This window comes from Artemia franciscana, unplaced genomic scaffold, assembly GCF_032884065.1.
Source record: "Artemia franciscana unplaced genomic scaffold, ASM3288406v1 PGA_scaffold_89, whole genome shotgun sequence".
Classification (NCBI taxonomy): domain Eukaryota; kingdom Metazoa; phylum Arthropoda; class Branchiopoda; order Anostraca; family Artemiidae; genus Artemia; species Artemia franciscana.
In genome coordinates, this window is record NW_027062717.1 from 1,256,423 (window position 1) to 1,280,557 (window position 24,135).

Genomic DNA, 24,135 nt, shown 5'->3' on the forward strand with positions numbered 1-24,135 from the left:
GGAATAGCTGAAAACCCTTGACCCTGGGCTTTGAAGGGCTGTGTAAACCCCAGAGGCATTGTCATTTGAAGTATGAACTATTTTGAACAAAATGGCACTCTAAAAATTTCAATCAAATTCATTTGGGGAAAAAGGGCGTGGGAGACCTAGATGCCCACTTTTTATTCTTAAAATAGAACTATAACTTTCAATTCCTAATCAAATGAGCCCCCTCCAAAGATTATACGTCCACTTTTTCAAAAAAACCTTATATGCCCCAGGGGCATAATTTAAATAACTTGCCCCTGGCCTCTAGGTGGTTGTGCCAACCCTAAAGTCTTTGCTATATGTTACATGGTCTATTTTGAACAAAATCACTATCTCAAAATTTTGATCAGATACAGTTAGGGAAAAGAAGGCAGGGCGGGGGGGGGGCTAGTTGCGCTCTGATCCTTCTGACCCTTAAAAAAAGAACTAAAACTTTCAATTTCCAATCTAATGACCCCCTCTAAAGTTTATGCAACTATACCTTCCATAATAGCCTTAAATGCCCCCAGGACAAGAACTTACAACCCTCTTTCAGGCTTTGAAGGTGTATGCTGACCCTGTACATTTTGATTGTGGACTAATTTTAAAAAATGGCTATCTTAAAATTGTTTTGATTGGGGAAAAGACAGAAAGGGGGGATGCCGTTCGATCACTTTTGAATCTTTGAAAGGGAACATCAGCTTGTATTTCCAGTCAAAAAAGCATCCTCTGAAGTTTGTACAACACCCCATCCATAAAAACCATATAGGCCCCTAAGGCATGACTTACAACACTTGCACCTGGGCTCTAGGGGATTGTGTTGACCCTGGAGTTTTTGTTATCTGATCTTTGAACTATTTTTAAAGAAATAGCTATCTCAAAACCTTGATTGGATGCATTGGGGGGAAAAGGCTTGGGAGGGGCTAGTTGCCCTCTGTTCACTTTTGACTCTTAAACAGGGCGCTAGAACATCCCATTTCCAATCGAACGAGCCCCCTTTAAAGTTTATACAACTATCTCTCCCACAGAAACCGCATATGCCCCAAGGGCATAACTTAAAACACTTGCCTCCAGGCTCTGAGGGTTGTGTCAACCCTGGAATTTTTGTTATCGAATCTTCGAACTATTTTTTTTTACAAAATAGTTATCTCGAAATTTTTCCAGATGCATTTGGGAAAAAGGAGCTAGGGGGGCTACTTTCCCTCCAATCCCTTTGACCTTAAATGGGGCAATAGAAATTCTAATTTACAATTAAATGAGCTCCCTCTGGAGTTTATATGACCAGCCTTGCATATGAACAAAATAATAGAGAGATTCAGAATTTCTTTAAAAAATAACAAAAACAATACAAAAAAGAATTTTGCCAAAAAGCCTTGTGGCTTGTGCGGCCGTTTTCGAAACTACATAACATATCACTTATCAGTATATTCCACTAAAACAACAAAAACTAAAACAAAAACAAAAACAAGAAAAAAATAACCAATTGAGATCTTATACTATGCTTATCTAATATAACAATTATACTCTACACTATTTTCCTATTATATCTAAAAAAAAAAAAATAATAAGAAATACCAAAAAATGGTTCCTAAGCAACCTATCATTCTCTTGAGTTATATAATAAGGAAGGAACTCCCATATAGAAGGAAGAACATGGTAGACCTTGTAAACCTTTTAACCTGTTTCAAACAGTTCGTGGTAACGAACTGTAGTAAGGAGCAACCCGGCTCAATGGTAACCAAAAATCTAAAAAATAAAATTTTGATACCAATAGCTACATCAAAAGAATCGCATTTTGATGCTGATTTTAAATATATAAGTTTCAATAAGTTTAGTTTTACCTATCAAAAGTTACGAGCCTGAGAAATGTTGCCTTATTTTAGAAAATAGAGGGAAACACCCCCTAAAAGTCATAGAATCTTAACAAAATCACACCATCAGATTCAGCGTATCAGAGAACCCTGTTGTGGAAGTTTCAAACTCTTATCTAAAAAAATGTAGAATTTTGTATTTTTTTTTCCAGAAGGCAGATCACGGATGCGTGTTTATTTGTTTGTTTTGTTGTTGTTTTTTTTTCCAGGGGTGATCGTATCGACCCAGTAGTCCTAGAATGTTGCGAGAGGGCTCATTCTAACGGAAATGAAAAGTTCTAGTGCCCTTTTTAAGTGACCAAAAAAATTGGAGGGCACCTAGTCCCTCTCCCACGCTAATTATTTTCCAGAAGTCACTGGATCCAAATTCTAAGATAACCATTTTATTCAGCGTAGTCGAAAAACCTTATAACTATATCTTTGGGGAAGACTTACTCCCCCAAAGTCCCCGTAGGAGGGTCTACAAGTTACGAACGTTGACCAGTGCTTGCATATAATAATGGTTATTGGGAACTGTACAGACGTTTTCGGGGGGATTTTTGGTTGGGGAGGGGCAGAGAAGAGGGGGATATGTTGGGGGAGCTTTCCATCGAGGAATTTGTCATGGGGAAAGAAAATTTCCATAAAGGGAGCGCAGGATAATATAGCATTATCTGAAAAAACAATGAAAAAATAATTATGAAAAGTTTTTCAACTGAAAGTAAGGAGCAGCATTAAAACTTAAAACGAACAGAAACTATTACGCATATGAGGGGCTCACCTCCTCCTAATACCTCGCTCTTTACGCTAAAGTATTTTTAGTGATTTCAACTATTTATTCTACGGCTTTTGTGATTCATGGGTCATTCTTTATGAATTGGGACAAAATTTAAGCTTTAATGTAAAGAGCAAGGTACTGACGAGGGTGTGAACCCCTCATATATGTATAAAAACATGAGAAAACAAAAGTTCGTTACGTAAGCTAATTTATAAGTTACATATATCTTCTGCTAATAAAAACATTCGTAAAAAATCAAGAATTCTAGTTGTCTTTTCAAGTAACCAAAAAATCGGAGGGCAATAAGGCTTCCTCTCCTGCTCTTTTTTTTTCTCAAAATCATTCGATCAAAACTGTGAGAAAGCCATTTAGCCAAACAAATAAATGCACAAATTTCGTTTTAATTATTCCTCTGCTGAGAGCCAAAGTCAAAACATGCATTTGATTCAAAAACGTTCAGAAATTAAATATAAAAAAACGAATTTTTAACTGAAAGTAAGGAGCGACATTAAAACTTAAAACGAACAGAAATTACTTCGTATATGAAAGGGACTGCTTCCTCATTAGCGCCCTGCTCTTTACGCTAAAGGTTTTGACTGTTTTAAAAAGAAGAGTTGAGAGAAAGAGTCTAACTTTTTCAAACTCGGTATATTTTGACAATGCGAAACGTGGACACTATATCCAATACATCCAGATAAAAATAGAATATTCAATTCAGTCAGTTTCCTGTTTTTGACCCAAAATGAACTCCAACAATTCTTTAGCTATACAATGTTCAAACTATCATTACTTCGTTATTTTTTGCAAAAAAAAAGTTGGGATCAGCACCAATGCATCAAGATACATCTGATCTTCTCTACAATGTAGCCACATTGGCTTTATCTTGATAAAATTAAGTTAAAATGACAGGTAATATTATATTGACGAAACTATGTTCCAAGTGTCGAAAATACTGGAATATCAGACCAACTAAAAATGTTCCTTCAGCCAAATTCAGATGTAGATATTGCTTCTCTTCTACTTTGAAAATCATTTTTGAGAGTATATTGTAGTAACCTTGTCGAAATTTCAACAGACAGCAACAGACGCTGTCGAAATATAGGTTAGTGTCAAAACTTCATTGAACATGTAAAACAGATGAGAAACATTTGGTGTCAAAAATTCAAGGATCCTCTGACGAAAACAAAGTTGTCAAATTTACGGGTACTTCCTCAACAACAACAGATTTTAATGATTATTATTTGTAATAACATTTTACATTAGAAACAATATTTAAAAAAGTTTTTTTAATCGTAGTTTTATTGATTTGATGCTAGATGTTTCGGCAGTTGAGGAACGGCCACTTGGCCTCATACTATATTTATAGTATGCTTATATTTTTATATAAACATACTATAAACATACTATATGTTTATATACTATGTTTATATTTTTAGGTATTTGACTTGGTTGATCACAACACTCTAATTCATTTATCACTGACTAAATTTGGAGTGGACCCTCCCTAAGTACATTTTATATGTGTTTTCTTTCAAATCTATCCCAAGCTGTAGAATATAAAATATCATCTCTGAACCCATAGCTATTTAATGTGGATAAAGGAAACTTGTTAGGACCACTCTTATATGTATTATTGATTAATGAAATTGGTAAGATTCCCTCAAAGGTGTTAACATGTAAAAAACCTGCTGATTTTTGGAGTATATCATAGAACTATCAAAAATGACCCAATAAAATCCTACCCATGTTTTGGATAAAGCTGAGAATTTACATATGAAAGCAAATTCCACCAAGTCAAATATAATCACAATAAACTTCATAAAATTCTTGAAATCCACTTTTTTTTCGTAGACCCTATCTCATTCAAAATACTTTACACATGAAAGTAAGCCAATCGAATATAATGACAATAAACTTCTTAAAATTATTGAGATTTCTTAGAAACTATCCCACCCAAAATGCTTAAACTGCTCAGTGTCACAAACTTCTAATAAGTGAGACATGCGTATTTCAAGAATTCTGGACTTTCCACACCGAAGATAGTCAAAAACTATATTTTTTTAAAAAGTGGATTAAAATGATAGATTAACTTTGAAATGGCCGGATATTGACTACACTTTCACTGAACAACAAAGAAATCTTTGCTGAACCATTAAAACTGAGAGGAAGATTCCATTCTAGATCGAGTTTATAGAGAGACCTTTATTACGCTAATATAAAACGCATTAAATTACAAGGACCAAGGTAACACCATTACACTCCATATGGTTATCATATTTCATTCCTGCACTTGAGGATATTTTTTCAGTTTTTTGCTTCCACTATCTGAATAGTGTTTTATATATTTACACATTAAAAAAAGTTAAAGAGAAATGAAGAAATAAAGTAAAAGCAATAGGCCTGTCAAATGCTCCAGGATCCGCCCACAAGTATTCCCCAAGTATTTCAAAAAGTGTCAAATTGAATCCCAACTTACATGGAAAACAGGTAACTTTTTTGTTCTGTTGAATTTGTAAGTAAAAACACTTCAATTTCAGAAAATTGGAGTTTTGTAGCCTTTTCTGATAAAATTCCAAATCAAACAGTAAGATTTGTTTATGTCTTCCTACATACTGAATCCCTTTTCAAACCCAAAGTCTTTAAATTAAGCCTTCCGGAGTGAAAAAAGTGTTTTTTTGTTTTTTTTTGTTGTTGTTTTTTTACTAAAATTTTTGAATCATTGGCACCTTTACCCTATAATAACTGAGAAAAAATATTTCAAATTTCTCAGAATCCCTACATTTTGAGCAATTTAGATGATATACATTGTATGTACTTTGAGCACTAGTCTCATCTACTGAGACTGATCTAGAAAAAATTACCCAAAAGGTAATATAATATATTATATAAAATATAATTTAGCTTTAAGTGATTAACCTTCATCCACTTTTCAATCCATGATGTACTATCTCTTGTCATAATAAATAACTTTCTGTTCTTGCTGCCACTGCTAGACATGCATCATCCACAAACAGAATTAAAGTTTGATTAGGGTCCTGATATAATGAATAATAGGTATAGGAAATAATACAACATTGAATCCTTATGGCCTTTACAATAGGCAATGCTATAAAGTTGCCTCTGATTTTATCCAGCAGTTCTACAGAAATCACTGCAAACAATTGTTGTTCACAAGATAAGAGTTCATCAAACCGTTTCAACAGAACATTTATAATATAATACAAGGTAATAAACAGCAAAAGAATACATTTTTACAGTGAAATATTTTGTGGTTGGCCTATTCCGAAGAAAAATCTGTAAAAAAAATAGCAGTACTGTTTGATGCCTTATTTTATGCTGATTTCCAAACATCATGAATTTTTTCTGAAAATTAAAACTTCATGAGGGGCTTCACCCCCTGCCTGTTATAGTCTCAAACATAGCCCTTGGAACTTGCAGGAAACAAAAAGAGGATACTAAAACAATGAAATGTGTACTTGTAACTCAAAACTGCAAAAAAAAGCAAAGAACAATTCAACTAGGGACCTATGATGTATAGTAAGATTGATTAAGAGAGAAATAAATTATTAGGGATAGATCTGGAACTGCCTGGAGGGAGTGTACATTATGGAAAAGTAACTATGGCATAAAATAAGAAACCTTATTGTACTACTTCTATTTCAATAACATGGATTCTTTAAAAGAGTAGTTATACTGCAATTTTACTGGAACAAGCAAACATGTTTGCTTTAGAAGAGCAGCTAAATTTCAATTTTATCAGCTGAAATTCAAAATAGGCATCTGGGATAAGAATCCACCATTGAATATCAGTACATTTAAAATAACTAGTATTGTATAGGGCTGGAGCATTCAAGCTATTCATATGCAGTACCATACATATAAAGAAAAATTAGAAAAATATTGGAACAATAAAATAGCCGAATTTCAAAGTTGTATCTGCTGTGCAAAAAGTAAGGTAGCAAAGCTACTTGGCAGTTCTCAAATGAGTTGGCAGATTTTATCAGAAAACACCATTTTTACATATTAAAAGAATTGATTTTGTTCTTGCTTGTTTGTTCTTGATTTTGTCACAGTTGGTTCAGTCTACAGGTGCCCAGTTTTAAACAAGAGTGATGTTAACAACTTAAAGTAAATATGACAATTTTCAAAAGATTTGTAAATTCTTTGTTTAATTAGGTCAGGAAATCAATACCTATGCATTGTATAACTTCAACAAAATGGAATTATAATCAAAGAGCGAGTTTTTAATGGTACTTGTGAATTAAACAAAACACAGTCAAGAATTACACTTAGGTAGGATTTCACAAAACTGGTTTTATACAAGTAGTTATACTGGTTACAAAGTATTTATACTGGTTACAGTATTTATATTGGTTACAAAGACAAGTGACAGGTGAAAGAATTCATTAGAATTATAAAATTTGGGCAACATATTTGCACATTAGGTAGGGAGGTGTGCAAAAAGTAGGGTAGCACAGTAGCAGTTTTCATGGCTTAGTAAAGTTACATAAGCTGATCTAAAGTATTGGTTCCTGATGGAGGCATTGTTTTGTTTCTCTGACAGACCCTTGAATTGATATCTAATACATTTATAATTTGACAAAGCACTTGAGAGAGTGAGAGACTTTTATTTTACAAACGACTTTCACAGCGCGTGGCGCCGAATTAGCACTTTACATCAGGTAAAACTTGTCAAATAAAAAAAAAGGAAAAAACACAAGACACTTGTTAGATTAAAAAAAACGATCATCAACTAAAAAATTGAGTCAATACAACAAATTCACTCATTAATAATGTTACAAATGCAGGAATGAAACTCTTCCTGCATCTCTAGAGGATTGGTGTGAGAGGTTGAAGGATAGGGAGTTTCTTGGATTTGGGTCATTGAGGTTGGGATCTTAAAGATTGAAAGGGTGGGGGGGGGAATCTTGGAAATGGGGGTTTGTTATGGCTTTATTGCCAAACTGGGTACACACTAGGGTCCTCTCTCTGATTGGGTAGTGAGCTGAAAATGCTTAAGAAGAAAGTGATATGGGAGTTTACCTTGTCCTCTTTTTTGCTTTTAGTAAGACATGCATCCAGCTTCAAAGTGCCTTGTTCACTGTGGGCACTGCATAGTATTTTACAGGTACAACACAGTCAAAGACCATATATAAAAAAAAACATCCTATTTAGCCTTTCAGAATGAAAGGGGAACAATCAATTACTAGTGCTTTCACCAAATTTATAGTCATTTATTCTAGTGGCATATCTAGTTCAACTCTACCACCAAGTTTGGCAGTTGAGTGCTCATTGTCTGTGCTTAAATTACTTCCTGATTCAAAAAATGAATCAATTGAAAAAAAAACAGAAAATTATGTTAACCAAACAGTGAGTAGATCTTTAAGCACCACAGATCCTATTAATGCAAACCCTATACTTATCTCTAACGTTTCTAAACACTCCACACCAGCCAATCCCAGAACCACTGGCTCCAATTCTGCTGTGACATTAGAGTTAGACAAGCTAGCATTAGTTATAAGTATGATAAAAGCTCTTCCAGAAAAGCTTCAGAACAAAGGAACATCATCATCAAGCTCTGTATGAGAAAATATCAAACCTAGTAGTATTAAGTTGCTTTCACATGTGTGTCTAGCTAGAATCTTATGTCTAGACACATGTCTGGCCAGAAATCTATGTCTAGACAACTACTGTTCCCAAGAGGAATTCACTGCTTAGCTAGAACTACAAAATTAGTTTCAAAGGGATTAGAGTAATCATTTCTAGCCAATCAAGAGAGCTTATGCAGGCAAAACTTTCAAAATTGTAATCACTATTTTACTATATCTAGACATGGGATTCTAGCTAGAAATGTATAAGAACACTACTTTAATAATTTCAAATTTTGGTGATATTGAAACATAGTGCCAAAACAACAAGACTTCACACTCTTAGACAAGTAGTTGACAAAGAGAATGAGCTTTGAACCCATTGTTTAATCTGCACCAACACTAATCTATTCACTTACAATTTTTCACTTGAAGCTACTTTTACTGGCTCAAATCAACCTAGAGAGTTCTGAAATCTCAAGACAAAAATAATCTGGCATCTAGAATCATAAACTCATAATTGTCATGCCAGAAACCCCTAATGTCATGAGGGACATGTTCCATGATAAATAACAATATGGTTTCTGAGTTGGGATATTCTGCAAGAATGGCTAGAGGGGCAGTTGCTACAACTTCCCAGAAACTTTGCAACTTCTTAGACAAACAATTCTCAATTCATGCTTTTTTTGTTGCAGAAATAGGTACAACCCAGTTGACAAATGGACTGGCTGTATGGGAAATATATTTGATAACAGCTTGGTTTAACTGATGATCAGAAAATCTGATCAACTTGGAAACTTGGTTGATCTTACAAATTCAGTGTTTTCAAAAATTTCCTGCAACATGCAGTTCTTGACAAGTACAGCTCTTAGTTGTAATAAATGACCCTGAACAAATTATTTCTGCTTCATGTCACCCTGCAATTGGAGGCAGTGACCATATTTGTATCTTGACTCAGATACAGGTGAACTTCAAGAAAGAAAAAAAGCAAAAAGATCCTTTACAGATTATTAATTAATATGGCAGAACTGGTCAAAAGGAGGGTGTGGTTGACAGTGGTAAAATTCAAAAAGCTAGGAGGCATTTAAGTCAGTGGTCTTAGCTGGAGAAAATAAACATACCCACATATACTGGTTGCCTCTGCCCCAAACACTCCCCTTCCAGCTCAAAGAAGTCATAAGGGCTAGAAGGAAAAAGAAAAGAGCATGGACCAAATATGTAAAGAGCAGATGTGATAACCACTATGACACATTCAAAAAGTGCAGAAATAGGCTAAGAAATTTGACTAGAAGGATCAAAACAAAACTGCAAGGAAGCAATTGCAGCTGACGCACAGCAGAATCAAAAGGGGTTCTGGCACCATATCTCAGCAGCTAGTCCCTCAAGACATGATATCCCAGACCTCATTAAAGAGGATGGCACAAAGACCTCAGAGGCTAAAGATCTTGTTGATCTCAACTCTGAACTATGATTTTCTCAACTCTAGCTATGGTACATATTTCTTCACTCAGCCCATAGCAAACCTTCAGCCCACTTTACCAAAGTAACCAATTGGAGAACCAATGTATATGACAATTATAGGTGTAGGTTCTGAAAAGGCTTAAAAGACTGGATGCAAATAAAGCAGCTGGGACAGATAAGGTGCAACCAAGACTATTAAAAGAAGTAGCTGAACATATTGCTGAGCCAATAGCAGTGATGTTTAGGATGTTACTCACTTCCAAAGTGACCAGAAGCAGGCCAACATCAAACTCAAAAAAGGACCAAGCTTTAATTGTCACCCTATAAGTCTCACTTTGGTTGTATACAAGGTCCTTGAAAGCATTATAAATGATGCACTGTTCTCTCACCTTGAAGGAAATCAGTCACTTTCAAAAGGTCAATATGGTTTCTGGAAAGGTCACTTAATTGATACAAACCTCATTGAATCATATGACTTTGTCAACAGACTCTTTGATGATGATCTTTGGGTGGATTCTATATTGCTTGATCAAGACTTTGATAAAGTACAGCATCAGCATCAATTTCTTCTCCTGAAGAAGGGAGAATATAGGGTGCATGAGGATATAGGTCAGATCTTGATCAAGCCTTTGATAAAGTACAGCATTAATTTCTTCTCCTGAAAATAGAAGCATATAGGGTGTATGAGGATATAGTATTGAAGCCTTTCTTACTGGAAGAATGCAGAGGGTAGTAGTCTATGATACCACTGGTAATACTATTTATTGTGATGAAATTCCTGTCATTAGTGGAGTCCCATGGGACACAATCCTGGGGCCCATGTTGTTCAACACATATATATTAAAGACTGTACATCTCACCTGAAAAACCCACTGTTACAATATGCTGACAATTGCAAGCTCTAAGGACTGTCTGCTAAAGCTGCTAAAGCAAACCAAGCTCAAAGGCTCATAAAAAGAATGTTTACCACCAGGAAGCAGTGTACAGTTACAAAACTGGGTAAAATTCTAGTTAATTGACTTCTTGCTCTCTTAGAAAGGGTTTAGGTTAAGAAAATGAAATTTTCAGGGAAGGGTCTACAGGCTAAAGTATGTCCCAGGAAGGTATTTTAAAGTACCCACCTCCACTGCTTCTCCCTCTGGAGGGCCCTGAAATTTGCCTACATGACAGGTCTATTGCCTACTGAAATTTTGACAAAACAACATTTTACCTTAATTTTCAGTTACTAGTTGCTTTTTCTCTGCCTTTAGTTCTGAAAATGCAATTCCTGTTATTTGAGTAGAATTTTGAGCCACATTAATGTTGTTTATTTTTCAAAATTTATGAAATGTATTTGTGTATCTTTAAAACCTTATAAAATAGAATTAAAACCTTATAAAATAGAATTGAGCAAAGTTATGAAGCTGAAAGTTATGAAGCTATTTTGCAAGGTTTCACTTTTATAATGCACATGTTTTTAAAGGTCATCAAAGGTCAGAGCCGTCTAGAGGGAGAAGTAGTGGAGGTAGTTTCTTCAAAATATCTTCAACTAGAATTTTATCCAAAACTGTCCATAGCTATTATCCACACCTGGAATTTGGAATGACCCTAGCATCTCCCCAATAAAAATGGACATTAAAGCACTCTAGGGTATCCAAAGGTGAGCAGCAAGCTCATACCAGCTTTGCAAGAAGAGCAGTATGAGGAACACTGTGTATCCCTCAAACTCCCTACCCTATTTTAGAGATGTAGGCCTAATGAATTAAGCACAATAGTGTCCTCTTTAATAGCCTAGGCCTACCTGCTTCTGCTGGGTAGTATCTGTGCAACTTGACGATCCAATAGACTGAATAATATCCAGTAAGTAAAAGTACTATACCCACTTGTCGTGAGACCCACCTCAGGTGCTTGCCTGAATAAGCTTTGACGAGGAAAACTTAAATTTATATAGCTAATCCTCGTTTTATGCTTCAACGTTTCGTTAGGGTTTTGAAATTTTTGCCAGCCATAGATGAGTGTTGCCGACATTTCGTAAAAAAAAGCACTATAAAACGCCTTAAGATTGTACCACTATCAAAATATTGTACCATATCTATTTTTTGCGTTTTGTGCTATGGGCCAGACATTTTTTTTTTAAGCTACGCACAAAAAGCGGACGATCGGAAATTTACTTTACAAGAAAGAGAACAATGTATCACATATCTTCTTTTAAAGATATTTGGGAGACCTCCTTTCCCCTGCAGAAAAAAATTTTGGTGTCACTCCTCCAAATAACTTCTTACATATTTTGTACTTACCATAAAGATGGCCTTGCTGCTTCATTATATATTATGACCGCAAGGGTTCAGCAGCAGGCACTTGAATGAATGTGTAAAGGAAAACTTAAAACTCTAGAAGAGAAAACAAATAAAATCTACAATTCCCTCCACTCCCTGCGTTCTGATACCCAATAAAATCTTATTGTACCATATAATACAACATTTTGTAAAATGTACCAGAGAATTTGTGATTGTACCAGAATGTACCTTTAGAGGGCAAATGTACCAAACTGGTACATTTGTACCGCTGCTGGCAACCCTTCACCAGATCTCTGATATCAACCGACTAGCGCAAGAACCCAGGAGGAAATGGCGACACTCCGCCAGCTGACGTCGATTTTTCTTATTAACAAGGAGTTTTAAGTTTACTCAAACGACCCCAAGTGATATATCGTTTCGATTGAAAAAAAGAGACGCGTCTGCTTAAGCTGTTAGATTTCCGAAGGTATATAATATATAATGACACACGTCAATTCGAGAAAAACCTGACAAGAGTAATTTTCATTCAAGAAAGTCTGTTCAAAATACCCTAAGTGACGTCTCGTTCAAAATCGAAAAAATTAGAGTATATTTAAACCATTAGATATCCAAAGCCACTTCGATGGAAAAACCCCTGTGTACAAGACAATGAAGGTCAATTCACTTATGGCCAGCAGTGCCAATGGTGATAGACTACTCCAGTTGGTGATATCTTATAACCTTTCCATCACCAACACCATATTCTAACACAGATCAAACAGTTAGTAGCAACGAAGTATAATAAGGAGCGACCCGGCTCAATAGTAACCAAAACTCTAAGAAATGGAATTTCGATACCAATAGCTACATCAAACGAATTGCGTTTTAATGCTGATTTTAAATATATAAGTTTCATCAAGTTTAGTCTTACCCATCAAAAGTTACTAGTCAGAGAAAATTTGCCTTATTTTAGAAAATAGGGGGAAACGGCCCTAAAAATCAAAGAATCTTAACAAATTTCACACCATCAGATTCAGCGTATCAGAGAACCCTATTGTAGAAGTTTCTAGCTCCTATCTACAAAAAGTGAAATTTTGTATTTTTTGTCAGAAGGCAGATGACGGATTCGTATTTATTCGTTTGTTTGTTTTTTCCCAGGGGTGATCGTATCGAACTAGTGGTCCTAGAATGTTGCAAGAGGGCTCATTCTAGCAGAAATGAAAAGTTCTAGTGCCCTTTTTAAGTGACTAAAAAAATTAGACGGCACCTAGGCCCCCTCCCACGCTAATTATTTTCCCAAAGTCAACAGATCAAAATTCTGAGACTGCCATTTTATTCAGCGTAGTCGAAAAACCTTATACCTATATCTTTTGGGACGAGTTACTCCCCCACAGTCCTCGTGGGAGGGGCTAAAAGTTACAAACTTTGACCAGTGCTTACATATAGTAATGGTTATTGGGAAGTGTAGAGACGTATTCAGAGGAATTTTTGGTTGGGGGAGGGGTTGAGAAGAGGGAGATATGTTGAGGGAACTTCCCATCGAGGAATTTGTCATTGGGGAAGAAAATTTCCATGAAGGGAGCGCAGGATTTTCTAGCATTATTTTAAAAAAAACAATGAAAAAACAAATATGAAAATTTTTTTCAACCTGAAGTAAGGAGCAGCATTTAAACTTAAAACGAAGAGAAATTATTACGCATATGAGGAGCTCACCTCCTTCAAATACCGTGCTCTTTACGCTAAAGTATTTTTTGTAATTTCAACTATTTATCCTACGGCTTTTGTGATTCAGGGGTCATTCTTAATGAATTGGGACAAAATTTAAGCTTTAATGTAAAGAGCGAGGTACTGAAGAGGGGGGTGAACCCCTCACATATGCAATAAAAACATGAGAATACAAAAGTTCTTTACGTAAGCTATTTTATGAGTTACATATATCTTTTACTAATAAAAAAATCGTAAAAAATTAATAGTTCTAGTTGTCTTTTTAAGTAGCCAAAAATTCGGAGGGTAACTAGGCTTCCTCCCCTGCTCCTTTTTTTCTCAGAATTGCTCGATCGAAACTATGAGAAAGCCATTTAGCCAAAAAACTAAATATACAAATTTCGGTTTAATGATTCTTCTGTGGAGAGCCAAAATCAAAACATGCATTGATTCAAAAACGTTCAGAAATTAATTAAAGAAACAAGTTTTTTTTTAACTGAAAGTGAGGAGAGACATTAAAACTTTAAAGGAACAAAAATTACATCGTATATGAAAAAGGCTGCTTCCTCATCAACGCCCGCTTTTTATGCTAAAGTTTTTTACTGTTATAAAAAGTAGAGTTAAGAGAAAGAGTCAAACTTTAGCTTAAAGAGCAGGGCGTTGATAACGAAGCAGCCCCTTTCATATACGAAGTAATTTCTGTTCGTTTTGAGTTTTAATGTCGCTCCTTACTTTCAGTTAAAAAAAAACTTGTTTTTTTTATTTAATCTCTCAAAGGTAACTTGGCGCTCAAATGATGGCTTCACGACAGCCCAAATTGACGATATTTTGATCCGTCAGGATCAATTGACGATCCTCAGTCATCGACTCTTTGGATCAGCATTTTACAGAGAGGAAACTGAAAAACTCTGCAATATGATTCTATACCTGTTAAATTTAATGATGTGATTTTTACTCAACAGCTTGACTTTGATGTACATGTACCACCTTATAAAACTCTTCTTGGAGATTAAAAATGCTTAAGGTTTTGGTATATGTGGTAATGGGAGTTGTTGTTGTTTGGAAATTTTTGTTTTTGTAGAAGATTTAGGTTTGGAAGTTGAAGTGGTAGGGATTGTGGTCGAAGTAGTTTGGGTGGTTGTCAAGCATGTTTTGGTAAGAGTCGGAGTTGTACTGGATAAAATACTTTGGGTTGTTGTTGTTGCAGGAGCTGTACTGATAAGACTTGTAGTTGTAGCAGTTCAGTTGGTCGTCACAGATTTTGTGGAAGGAGTCCTATTTGTAGTGGATGCAGTACTAGGAATTGTTGTTGGGGAAGACGTAATTATAGGGATTGTAGGACTTGTAGTCCTAGTAGCTTTTGTGCATTTTAAAGATGTTGTGGTAGGACTCCTAGTCGTAGTTTAGATGGTTTAAAAGGTGTTTTCCCTACTCCTTTTTCAGATAACTTACATTCGTTGAAGTTAATGTGTAGTATTTATTGCAATTTCCGTTCCTTTAAAGTATAATGTATTCATAAATATGGATTTTTGTTAGTGCCAGGTTTGAATAAATATTTTACTTTATCCTGCCGGTCATTGGTCTAATGCAGCTCTTTGCTTTTATTTGAAAAACAATTTTGGAAAACAATGTCATTTTTTAGTTGCTTTATCCTTTTTAATTGACTTTTTTTTGCTAAAAAAGAATATTTGCAAATTTTATTTCAGTTTTTTGTAAAAAATATTTTTTTGGATTGCTATTTAAATTTTGGATAAAATTTCGCAGTACATGTTAATAATCGAGCTTTTTATTAATGACCTGGATGAATATTATCTAAATAAATGAATTGAAAATTATAGGACTTTAAAAGGCCGAAATCATACTGACACATGATTCTAAAACCTAAAACATATATTTTCATCAGATTACTTTTGATTTCATTTGTTTTACTTAGCGTAGTGATTTTTGTATGTAATGGCTTATTTTTCTTAGTTAAATAAAGTTAAAAATTTTGAATAAAGAGCAATATTGCTTGGAAATTTAATAACAAATCTTACTGTATTGTATTTGTTCAACAAAGATAGTAATCTTGATGAAAAGTAAATTCATTAAGCATTGAATCTTTGCTTTAATTATAAAAATTTCAAACGTTTAAAATAATTGGCAACAACCAGTTCCATTGAAAAATTCTTTCGTACTGTAAGATTTGGCAAGGTTATTCTCGGGACTTGTACTGAACTATTTGAATTGAACTATTGATACTATACCAAAATATTGATTGAACTATACCTAAAAAAGTGATGTTTTAATTTTATTTGATAAATTAATTATAAATTAATTATAAATATTAATTATAATTAATTATAAATTATATATTAATTATAAATTATAAATTTAATATAAATTTTAGAAACGTATGTTTAAACAATTAAACTAGTTATTAAAGTTATTAAACTAGTTATTAAACTAGTTATTAAACTACTATGTTTAAACAATTAAACAATGAACTAGATCAACTGCATTTCTTCTCAGCACCAGAACTACCATGTGATTCTTTTCTCAAGCATTCCAAAGCCAAAATTCCATTATTTGCTGACAAAGATATGTATAACTTCATTGAAAAAGGAATAAAAAGATGTGTGTTTTAGTGTATGAAAAGACATACTAAAGCAAATAATAAATATTTGAAAAAAACTTTAATCAAACACAATCTTTTAATTATTTAATGTATTTAGTTGCTAATAATTTAAATGGTTGGGCAATGTCAAAAAATGTACCTGAAAAAGACTTTACCTTCATTAATATACCCGTCCATTTAAAAGAAAACAACACCTCAGACTATTACCAACGATAAAAAGATTAGATTCAGTCAGAAATGAATAAGTATAATGTAGGAACCATTTATGAAGTTTAAAGGCACTTTGCCCCATGATATAGCTGAAAACTAAGCAATAGAAATTATTTTCCGAAATTCAGGTCAAATATTCGCCAATCGTCTTTTTCAAAATTGTCACTAGAACATTTACCTCGGAATTAGCACTCGCTAATCTTCAGTACTGGTGATTGATTGCCATTAGAATCAATTTGGAACTGATTTACTGGAGATTGAACCCCGATCTCAATAAGCTTATTTCGACTAATTTGTCTGATTTTTGGAGTTCGATAGGCAATGATAAAAAAAGAACGTTATTTTTTTTCTTTATTTTTTTTTTCATTGTATTCCGTTAAGTTCCATGTGAAAAATATGGTTAATAAATATTTATTTACTATTTATTTATTGTTCTTCCAATGCAGTGGCTGACGAGAATGAGGTGAACCGTAATAAAATGCCTAATTCAATTGAACGTCAGTAGATCAAGATTCCTAAAAGGGAACAAAATATTGTGAATAAGAGAATGTTTCGAAAATCCATTAGTCTTTTGATCGTCCGGAAAAAATCAAACAATCAAAGATATAGTGTTGAAAGAGATCTCTCAGTTCAAGTGTGGAGGACTTCAATCTCAACAACCTGAACACCATTATTAGAAACTTAGTGCTGACTGATACAACAGAGGACTTGAGAATTTTAAGCAATACATTCACTGTACAAGCAGCTTTATATGCTTTTGAAATATTTTTAGAAAGCTACCCGTGTTGTAGAAAGATTGGAAAGAATTTTCCAAAAATGGGAGGAAGAAGGTGCTCATGGAAGGGAAACATTTATTTTAAAGGACAAAGGCTTTATTATAAGTCGGTCGAGAAGTATAAAAATAGTCATTTCCCTCGAATTCTCCGTTCCAGTACATCCAGACGGCAATAGTTCTAATTGCATTTCAGTAGAATGTTCTAACAAAAAAAGTTATATTTAGATACTTTTATACCATAATATTATCTTTAACTGTGAATGGATTTAGATTTATTGTATAAATTATTATCTAGAATTTTTTTTAAATATGGAACCCTTTCATCTTTTTATTTCAAGTATATTTCAAAAATCCTATGGGCATATTGATTAATGCCTTCAGAGAAAAATTTACAGGGATTTTCATTACTTTTGGTGTTAGCCATGTGCAAGAGATTTTTCGACTTTACTCTTTCTGAGCAAAACTTACTCTTTTTGGGCCCAAATTTTTACTCGTTCAATACGTTGGTGGTGGCAATCGTTGGTGATTGCGGTTTTGGTTAGAGGTCGAGAAACGTTTGTAACACATAGACCAGCCCCCCTCCTCTATAAAATTCAGGACCAAATCTCTCATTCATACCCCGTTAGAAATACTCAAATATAGGACCAAATCTCTTATCCATACTCCTCTAAAAAACTCTTAAATTCAGGACTAAATTTCTCAGTCATACCCCTTTAGTAAATTTCAAATTGGAAAAAGATTTAAAGTAAAATCTTATAGAATTCAGCAGTCATTCAATATTTTGTGGACTACGTGCCTTTAGACACACGTTAAAGCTACTTTTGGAACCAACCAACGGGTTTATTTGAACTTTGCTTTTTTTTAAAACTCAAAACCAGAAGGGAAATCCTTGTTACGAAAATAACTTCTGGGTGCGGAGACTAGTCAAAGTATCATGATTGGAGACTACCAGCAGTATTGCAACATTTTAGCGGTAGAGGTCAACCGCTCATGTCACCAAGCCTGTCCGCCAAGTACTTGTTTAGAAATCGCGTTAGACTTATATTAGCTCTACGCAGGCAGTTAGTAGTTCAGTTTCAGGAGAGTTTTATAATAGTCAAGTTCCAGTGTTCATGTGCACCCTTTCGTGCTATAAATTGTTGGAGCTGTTTTATCCAAAGTTGTATGTTGTAAGTAAATAAATCTTATTGTCCTTAATCATCTGTTGTCTATGTACTAGGGCATCAGGTACAGTTCTTCTAGTCTTCAGGTACGGTCCCAAGGAAATCTGTATTATTTCAGGAGACCTCGAACATCACTGAGATGATTCTGTCTCCCAGGTTGCTGGGAATTATCTACAAGGCCTTTTTATTCTATTAGTAATTTAGCTCCCATATCTCATACCCACATTAAGCTACCAAGATTTAGAAAAGTCCCAAGCACGACGGCAAAAATCCCCCTTAAGCTAAACTTACCACCAAACTCGTTTATTTCACCAAATCCCCCCCCCCCGTAACATATGGCGCGGCAAGAAAAAGAAGACAGTAAAAGGAACTGAAAATACCTGCATTAATTAATGCCTACTAACATGGACAAGCTTGATTCTTTACAAATCATTTTTTGATTTTTAAGTGCAGTGCAATATTATTTCTATTTTTGCATTTTTTTTTATATATATATAGGTATACCCCATTCAAAAATAATTAAAATCTTTAAGAATCAAAATAAAAAAGTGATAAAATTAAAAACTATTAGAAATTATTATATACCGCATACTTAAAAAAAGACTACAATAAATATGGCCCAGGAACAAGATGAAATATTAAAAGTGCAACATATTATCGCAACTTCGGTAGAAATTGCAAAATCATTACCAGAATATGAAGGAGATACGGATGTTGACCAATTCAACATACATTTAGGATAATTCGTAGAAATGACAAAAATTGACTTAAAAGTATTTAAAAGCATGCTACTTTTACGACTAAAAGGACAGGCACTAACGTTTCTAAAACAAATCGAAAATACAATAGGCACAGAAGCAACCTCAACAATTAACTCAATAGAGTTATTGCAACATGCCTTCTAGAAAAGATTTATTGATACAAGTTCATTGAATAAACTGAAACATGGCCTAGTTACATTCGAAAAGACCCAAAACGTTCGTGAGTACTTGCATAAAATTAGAATCACAACAGAAGCACGATACGGTCCAGGAGAAGGGGAATTATATGAAAAAATAATACTTAATGCATTTAAACAGGGACTCAACCCAAAATTATATCGCCTACTAATAACTAAAAATATTGATAACCTAGAACTAGCAGTTCAGGAAATAGAAAGAGCCGTAGAAATTGATTCGATTGATTGATTTCGATAAAACTGTCAATAAATGCTGTAGAAAGTAAAACCCCGGTAAAGTCAAGAGATCCCTTTCCGCGATTTTTCTCCCGAGAATCATCGCCGAAACCTATTCGAAATCAAATTCGAACCGCCACGCCTCCAAGACAAGTACGTTTTGCGCCCAATAATCAATTGAGGGCACAAACTAATAGTGAACCACTAAGGTGCTACACCTGTAAGCGGCTAGGACATATCGCAAGAAATTGTTTTGCAAACAATAATTGTCACCCGAATTTTAGGGGAACGAGTAACCGTTTGTCCAGGGGGACAAACTATAGTGGCTACGCCCCTAGAGGCAATCGAGGGAACACCTTTGTAACAAGAGGTAATTACCCCATCCAAAATCAGAATTTCCAACGCAACACGTATCAGTATCGCGGAGGGTATCGTGGAAGGACAAATCAACCTAGTAATAGTTGAAATAGAAATACAAGAAGTAATTATATCAGCCGACGGCAACCATATAATAGCTCCACCTCGAATAATAATCAAGGAAATCAAAATAGAACAAGTGAAAGCTCTACATCTGACATCTGGGAACCCCGGGGAAACGATTCAAGCCTCCAAAATTCGTAGGACCAAAATTTGGTGGTAAAATAATTTTTAGGTCCCCACCAGTGATAATACCATTTTTGAGTGCAAATAATAATAATATGTTACCGATACTTGAAAATTTTAATGCAGAGAATATTTATTTCTCAGCCCTTGTAGATTCAGGGGCAACAGTAAATGTGATAAGTACATCCGTATTTAGCAGATTGCCCAATTATATTAAACGACGAATGAGCAACATTTGTCCAAATTTATCAAGCGTAACTGGACACGATCTGGACGTAAAGGGAACTGTGTACATAGCCTTGCGCAAAGACAACAGAAATTTCTATACTCGATTTATAATTTGTAAGAATTTTCCTTACGAAGCCATAATTGGCGCTAATTTTTTAAAAACCAATAAAATACTATTAGATGTAGCAAATTCAAAGTTTATCTATCCGACGGAAACCAATTCGATAATAAATAACATACAAGCAAACAAGGTAAGGGAGAACATAGGCAACATGAAAGAATATAGGAATAAACAAATTCAAGAAATTTCTTATTTATGGAAAAAAGTAGAAAATATAGAAACTCCCGGATTCAATAGAAATTCAATAGAAGAAAATAATAACGAAACATATTATGGATTTGTAGTACGAAAAACTAAGATTCCCCCTAAATCAATGCACAGAGTCCAAATATCCCAAATGTTAGAACTAGTAAATGATAAGAATGAAATTTGGGTAGCCTCGCCGTCGGAGGATATCCCAAAATATATAAACTGTGAAGAAAAGATTATAAATTACAAAAAGGGTGACGGTTACATTTGGATAACGAACACCCACGAAAATGACATGATTAACCTAAGCAAAGGAACATGCTTAGTAGAGATACAAATAGTGTCGGAAACCGATATTAATAATTGGAAAAATTTGGAAAAAAACTTAGTGAATAATATAAACATTAAGGTTGACAAGGAATACCCCTTGACAAGGATTCAGTTTCTTGAAAAATTCGAACTAAATAACATAACGGACATTCCATTGAAACAAAAATTATGCGACTTATTATGGCAATATAAAGATGTTTTCTCGATATCTGAAGATGATATAGGACTTATCCCATTTTATGAACACGCAACACAAACTACGGGGCTGCCAGTGGCAAAACAACCTTACCGTATCCCTTATAAACATAAGGAATGGCTAATAAATAAAATACAGGAACTCGAAAAAAAAATGAAATCATAAGACCAAGTATTAGCCCATATTCTGCAACCGTTATACTAGTGCCAAAGAAAAACCATGACCTTAGATTAGTAGTAGATTATAGAGCCCTAAATAAACAGGTAGTCAGTGACAAATTTCCTCTACCTAGAATAGACGAAATTTTAGATTCCATATCAAATAAAAATAAAATATTTACTTCCCTAGATTTGACACAGGGCTACCATCAAGTAAAAATAGCAGAGGGGGATGTCTATAAAACTGCGTTTTCAACAACAGAATGTGGCTCTTATGAATATTCAAGAGTACCATTTGGACTAAAAACTAGTTCAAGTGCATTGTGTTGACCCCTACTTCATTTATTAAGAGGTCTAAATAATATCATTCACTTTGTGGATGATGTCATAGCTAAGGACAAAAATCCAGAAGACCATTTGTAACCCTAGCAAAAGTATTTGAAAATTTCAGAGAATGTAATTTAAAATGTAGACCTGAAAAAGTAAATCTTTTTCAAACAAAACTAAAATTTTTAGGAGTAGTTGTAACACAAGGACAAATTTCCCCAGAACCTGAAAAGATAAAATCTGTTAAAATTATAACCCCCCCCCCAAACTATTAAACAATTACGTGGAATCTTAGGTCTAATGAGTTATTTTCGAAAGTTTATAAGGAATTACGCACAAAATGCGAAACCTCTAATGAACCTCACGAGAGGCAACCCACAAAAAATTGCTTGGTCTAAAATAGCTCAGGATTCATTAGATCATTTAAAAAAGGCTCTAACTTCAGAACCTATTTCATTACTACACGATTTTCAAACAGGACAATTCGTTGTTACAACGGTTGCCTCAACCAAGGGAATTGGAGCAATCCTCTCTCAAATAATAAATGGAGAGGAAAGAATAATAGCGTACGCTTCTCGTACCCTGACATCCGGAGAGAGTAATTATTCTGCTACACAGCTTGAATTATTATCGATTATCCACCATTTGGACAAGTTCAGACACTATTTGGTAGGCAGAAAATTTAAACTGCGTTCGGACCACAAAAGCCTGCAATACTTGCAAACTTTCAAAAAGCCGTCGGGAATCCTCGCGAGATGGATTTTGAAAATCTAAGACTTGGATTATGAATTTGAACATCTTAAGGGAAAACAAAACGCCCCATGCGACTATCTTAGTAGATTTCCAGATAATGCTTCCTTAGAAGATGAAAATGAAGAAGTTAACACGATAAAAGCAAAAATTGCTCCAAAAAATAAAAGTTTAAAAATGAAAACCAATAATTCGGTTGAGGAAGAACACAAAGACAGCCCACTATCCTTAACTAATTTAAAAATATATCAAAAGAAAGACAATACTTGTGCTGCTCTAATAGAATATTTCTTATATGATAAAGAGATACCTGATGAAATGAGATCTTTCAAAAAGAAATTGATAATTATTATTGCGAATTGGATGAAAGAATATTATGTAGAATAATGACCGATAACAATAACAGAAATCAATCTTCCATTATACCAGTTTTACCCCAAATTTTGGAAAAACCCGCTTTTGAATTTTTTCATTCTGACGTGGGAGGACGTTTAGGATTAGATAAGACTTTCCATAGATTAAAACAATACTTCTTCCTCACTTCAGCCTTAACAAAGTTGAAGAATTATGTCAATACTTGTGAAACATGTAATTTAAAAAAAAATTGCCAAATTTACCCTAATCCAACTATTGGAAGGACTCCTACGGCCAGGTTTCCATTTGATATAGTTTCTTTTGATTTATATGGTACTAGTGGAGGACTACCCACGTCCAACAAAGGACACACATGCGTACTTTCAGTAATAGATCATTTTTCTGGTTTCACTTTTGCTAAACCTTTGAAAAACCAAAGTGCTTACACGACCTCAAAAGCCCTTGCTAAAATATTTCTTAATTTCGGAATTCCTAATACAGTATTAAGCGATAACGGTCCTAATTTCGTATCAAAAGTAACCAAGAATTTAATGTCTTTTCTTCAAATAAATAAATTGGTAACGACCCCCTATCACCCCCAGGCCAATGGAAAAATCGAGAACAGACACAAGCTATTCTCTAATATTTTAGGCATTTATACAAAAGAAAACCGTAGGGATTGGCACGAAACCTTATTTAACAAACGTCATTAATACAGCTTATTCTTAGGTTATACGTGATAACCCATTTTATATATTATTCGGACGAGACTTTAGAATCCCGTATAATGAAATTATAGAATCAAGACAATACTATAATGACTCTGAAGATTATAAACAAGTATTTATCAATAGAATGAGATAAACTTGTAAAACAAGAAATAGAAAAAATCAAAAAGGAAAGAAGAAGCAAAAAATATCTTAAATTTTAAAGGTGAACTCGATTTTCAAGTAGGAGATTGCGTTTACTTAAAAAATGAAACCAAATCGGAGGGCAAAAAGCTCTCTAATAGATACACTGGCCCTTACAGAATAATTAAAAAATATGATAATAAAGTTAATTTTAAACTATTAAAAGCCAAAACGGGAAAAAACTATAAAACGCATATTAGTCGCATAAAAAGGGCAAAATTCACTGAAACATGGACCCCTCGACCTTCAACATCGAATACCTCGGAAGACGAAAATGAACCACCTCGCTCTAGACTAAGTGAGCTTAAACCTTTTAATTTTAAACAAGGATATTTTGAGAATAGTAGTGACGAGGAGAAATTTAATGAATTTCTAACGATGATAAAT

The 24,135-nt window shown here is 34.2% G+C and overlaps 1 protein-coding gene across 5 annotated transcripts in view; it reads right to left on the reverse strand.

Moving 5' to 3' along the window:
- LOC136042257 (CAAX prenyl protease 2-like) overlaps positions 1–11,673 on the reverse strand; it is a 152,393-nt gene extending 140,720 nt beyond the window's left edge. For 3 of the 5 annotated variants that reach the window (XM_065727206.1, XM_065727203.1, XM_065727207.1), the window contains exon 1: positions 11,464–11,659. The gene's annotated coding sequence lies outside the window, so the exon portion shown is untranslated. Of the gene's footprint in view, positions 1–10,141; positions 10,256–11,463 lie in introns of all 5 variants that reach the window. The other 2 variants (XM_065727205.1, XM_065727204.1) reach the window with 2 other exon arrangements.
- Positions 11,674–24,135: the final 12,462 nt, after the last annotated feature.